Source organism: Dendrobates tinctorius, unplaced genomic scaffold (assembly GCF_039654945.1).
Source record: "Dendrobates tinctorius isolate UK_male_01 unplaced genomic scaffold, ASM3965494v1 ptg000050l, whole genome shotgun sequence".
Taxonomy (NCBI): domain Eukaryota; kingdom Metazoa; phylum Chordata; class Amphibia; order Anura; family Dendrobatidae; genus Dendrobates; species Dendrobates tinctorius.
Window position 1 is genome coordinate 325,220 of NW_027361718.1, and position 4,955 is coordinate 330,174.

Sequence of the window (4,955 nt, forward strand, 5' to 3'; positions counted from 1 at the left end):
TGTTGCATCATTCCCAAGAAGAATCATGGCTTTACTTGCTCAAAAGGGTGCTTCTATTCAATACTGACCAAAGGGTCTGAATACTTATGACCATGTGATATTTCAGTTTTTCTTTTTTAAGAATTTGAATAAAATTCTACAATTCTACAATTCTGTTTTTTTCCAGTCAAGATAGGGTACAGACTGTACATTAATGAGAAAAAAAAAGATTTTTTTTAATTTACCAAATGGCTGCAATGAAACAAATAGTGAAAAATGTAAAGGGGTCTGAATACTTTCCGTACCCACTGTACAGGGGTGTGGTCACTCTTTTTGGGGGATGGATATCTTGTCTTTTCTAGCTTTCCATGAGTGGGTGCCAAACACTCTGGGTTTGGTTTGCCATCGTTTATTTTGAGGTCTGGTGACACAAACTGAAGTGAACTACAAGAGTTGGGGTCAATCCAGATTGGGTACACCTTGCTGTGATTAAAAATCATGGTTATTCCACAAAATATTGATATCTGAACTTTTCCTGAGTTAAAACATTAGTATTGTTGTTTCTAAATGATTATGAACTTGTTTTCTTAGCATTATTTGAGGTCTGCAAGCACTGATTTTTTTGGTATTTTGACCATTTCTCCTTTTCCGAAAAAAAAATATTGCTTGGAAATTCATAGATTTGTTGTCAGAAGTTTGTAGACTAAAATAACAATTTAAATTTTACTCGAAAATATACCTATAAAGAGAAAAACATTTGAAAGTGGTCTCTTAATTTTTGCCAGAGCAGTATGTTCGGAATCGATCGCCAAATCTGAATTTGCCATATTTGTGCCATATCGGTAGCCTATTCATGCCAAATTTAGGTTTTACTATAGATTCCGAACATATTCGGTCATTTCTACTCCCATGGACTCCAATGACGTTCGGTGAATATTGCAAATACAATATTCGTCGCCGATCGTAATCTGAACCGAATTTTGAAAAATTTGCTCAACTCTACTTATTATTATCAATGTTGGACAATCAATCTACTCTAGCAAGGCAGCCCATCCTACATGTTTCATCCAACTGGATCTATCATCAGTCAATAAAGTAATCTGCGTGCATAGAAAACTTTAATTTTGCTTGCTTTCTGGGCAAAAATGCTCCCTGCAGTCTATTACTCGATGGCCAAATGCCTAACTTCACGAAACACTGGTTAAAGTCCAAATATATCATCTGAATGTACGCCCGTCGCTCGGCTGGTGACACACTACTTTGCAATCACATCATAGTCAGATGTTACAAATGATCATGCAACAGACAGAAAAGTGCCTTAAAGATCAGCCACACTTTATTTCCAAGTTCCATAAAAAATTGAATTGCTCATAGCTTTTTATATTTTACAAAGCACAATAAATTCTTGACATACATGCTTTCTAATAGTACTTTCTAAAAGAACACCTGTGTATACAGGAAAATTTCTTTCAGTCACCTATTTCTCAAGTAAAAATATATTGTATACCAGTAACTTTTCTAGGAAATGTATTTTACAACAGAATTAAGTAGTTGAAGTGAATAAAATATTTCTGTTGTACAAAAGGGCAGGCTTCCAATTTATGACATTTGCAAGTCTTTTATTTTTTGTCCTCTCCATTTGCCACTTTAAAATTAAGTTCAGGTACGCAACAATATCTGTGCAAGAAGTAAATACCATATCAAGATGCTGTTCTTGGAGATTAAGATGACGCCATCACACTTCATGTTGTTTTAAGGGCTACATAGTCTGGATTCTCAGGTGCACTGTTTGGATAGAAGTCAATACAAATAAGTACTGTAGTCCATATATCATGTGAGTTATGTCGCATCAAAACTGCTTAGTTTGCGAAAATGAACTTCTGTTTTGGATCACCACATGACAACACAAACCTTAACATAGCAAGACATAAAAACTATTATAAAGAATGAAACATAAATAAGGCTGCATTGTTTATTAACCCCTTAACAACCAGGTGTATTTCAGTTTTTGAATTTCTGTTTTTGCTCCCCTTCCTCCCAGACCCATAACTTTATTTTTTGTTTTTCTCTCAATATGGCCATGAGAGGGCTTGTTTTCTGTGGGACAAGTTCTACTTTTGAACGACAGCATTGGTGTTAACATATCTTGTACTGGAAAACAGGAAAAACATTCCAAGTGTGGTGAAATTGCAAAAAAGTTCAATTACACATTTGTTTTTCTTTTTTTTGTTTTTTTTTTACCATGTTCACTAATTACTAATACTCAATCAAACAAATAAGACAGCACTCTGTAGTGCTATAGCATGCAAACATGAAATAAGAAAATTGAATTGCATTACTGCACTAGAAATATGAAAAATTGAGAATGCTTAGCCCATAAATTGGCCAATTCATGTGTACCTGGCAGCCATGATAAGGCAATTCTCGTTGACAGGGACCTAATGCCAATCCTCTCTTAGGCTAGGTTCGCATTAGCGGTTCTGTGCACAGCATATCATCTGTATCAGCTGTATCCAGCTGCAAGATGGATCTTAGTGTGGAGCGCTTCCTTATTAATCTTGATTTGCAATTGAAATTGGCTGTTGCCTTTACTGTGGCTTCTGAAGAAGAAAGAAGAAGAGAAAGACGGAGAAGACGTCATCGCTATTGGCAACACACCACCGCTCTCTGTTTGCTCTCCTCCTATCTCTCTGACTGCTCCTTTACTGTATCTTTTGCTGGCTCCTCCTCCACTCATCTTCCCCTTACTGTTGGGGTTCCTCAAGGATCGGTTCTAAGCCCCCTCCTCTTCTCTTTGTATACTGCCCCTATTGGTCAAGGAATCAGTAGATTTGGGTTCCAGTACCATCTCTATGCTGATGACACTCAATTATACACTTCACGCCTGCTTTTTTGGAAAACACCACTGATTGTCTCACCGCTGTCTCAAACATCATGTCCTCCCTCTATCTGAAACTGAACCTGTTAAAGACTGAACTCCTCATGTTTCCTCCCTCTACTAACCTACCTATGCCCAACATTGCCATTTCCGTGTGTGGTTCCACCATTACTCCCCAGCAACATGCGCGCTGTCTTGGGGTCATACTTGATTCCTAGCTTTCATTCACCCCCCCCACATCCGATCACTGGTTCGCTCTTGTTATCTGCACCTCAAAAACATTTCTAGAATTCGACTCTTTCTTACTTTTGACTCTGCAAAAACTCTTACTGTTTCTCTTATTCATTCTCGTCTGTATTATTGTAACTCTCTACTAATCGGTCTCCCTCTTATGAAACTCTCCCCTCTCCAATTCATCCTGAATGCTGCAGCTAGGATCATTCCTCACCAATGGTTACACCAATGCCTCTACCTTGTGCCAGTCATTACACTGGTTACACATCCACTCCAGAATTCAGTATAAACTTATTACCCTTATCCACAAAGCACTCCATGGCTCAGCACCACCCTACATCTCCTCCCTCATCTCAGCCTACCACCCTACCCGTGCCCTCCATTCTGCTAATGACCTGAGGTTAACATCCTCATTAATCAGAACCTCCCACTCCCGTCTCCAAGACTTTTCACGTGTCACACCAATTCTTTGAAATACACTACCCAGGCTAGTACGATTAATCCCCAATCCCCACAGTTTTAAGTGTGCCTTAAAAATGCATTTGTTCAGACTGGCCTATCACCTCAACTCATTAACCTAAATATCCCTGTGGTGCTCATTTCAAAATTTTTTACCATAACCAGGTTCCTCGCATTTTCTCACATGCTTTTTGCATTTAATAGCCCTCTGTGTCTGTACTGTTGCATATTTAGACTGTTAACTGGTTCATGGAGTAACAGGAACACCCGATTCTTACACTAGGGATGGTCCAAACAATAAAAACAACAAAAGCAATTGTTACCATCCACCTTTCGTGTCTCCCCTTTTTCCTTATAGATTGTAAGCTTGCAAACACATTCCTCTTGGTATCTGTTTTGTACAAGTCCCCTCTATAATGTAAAGTGCTACGGCATATGTTGGCGCTATAGAAATAAAATTATTATTAATTATTATTATTATTATTATTATCATTGAAGTCCGAGAGAGCTGTTTAGCCTACCACTCGTTGTACACTGAGCTGTGTGAAAACCCGGAAAAGTTTTTCGAGTACACAAGAATGTCGGAACATAGCTTCGATGACTTGCAGCAACGTGTCTGAGGATCCATCACCAGGCAAGACACACAACTACGTCGAGCAATTCCTGCTGAGGAACGTCTGTTGGTGACCCTAAGGTATGTAATGTTGAAAAAAGAAACACCTGTCATTAATATTATTGTTCTAAAAGCAATGTAATTTTTTTTTTCACATTTTCTGTTCTGCAGATTCCTGTCTACCGGAGAGACCTTATCATCTCTACATTTTCAATTCCACATTGGAGTGTCCACCCTTTCTGAGATTGTTGGAGACACCTGCCATGCTTTATGTGATGTTCTGCATGAAGAATTCCTCCCCCAACCCACAACTGAACTCTGGCTAGAAAATGCTGCAAAATTTCTGGACATTTGCAATTTTCCAAACTGTTTGGGGGCTGTGGACAGCAAACATATTTGGATTATGAAACCATCTGTAAGCGGATCCGAGTATTTCAATTACAAAAAATACTTTTTGATTGTTCTCATGGTGATTGCAGATGCTGACTGTTGATTTGTCGCCGTGGACGTTGGCTCTTTTGGATGAGGAAATGACTCCCAGGCTTTCAAAAATTATTTCAATTTTCCACAGCCACAACTTCTTCCCAACACTGAAGGACTGCCAATGCCATTTGTTAAGGTTGGGGATGAGGCATTTCAAATGTGTGCCAACCTCATAAAACTGTATTCAAGTTGGGACTTGAATCACACCAAAAGGATTTACAACTACAGACTGACAAGGGCATGAAGAACTGTGGCGTGTGCCTTTGGACTGCTGGTATCTAAATGGCGCATTTTGGGTACAGCTATCAA

At 38.8% G+C, this 4,955-nt stretch overlaps 1 long non-coding RNA gene across 1 annotated transcript; it reads right to left on the minus strand.

Annotated features, from left to right (window-relative positions):
- Positions 1 to 1,293: 1,293 nt before the first annotated feature.
- Positions 1,294 to 4,238, minus strand: LOC141091241 (uncharacterized). The gene is made up of 3 exons (XR_012232466.1): positions 4,072 to 4,238; positions 2,380 to 2,579; positions 1,294 to 1,764 (listed from the first exon to the last, which is right to left on the minus strand). It is a non-coding gene; the product is annotated as an uncharacterized lncRNA (long non-coding RNA).
- Positions 4,239 to 4,955: the final 717 nt, after the last annotated feature.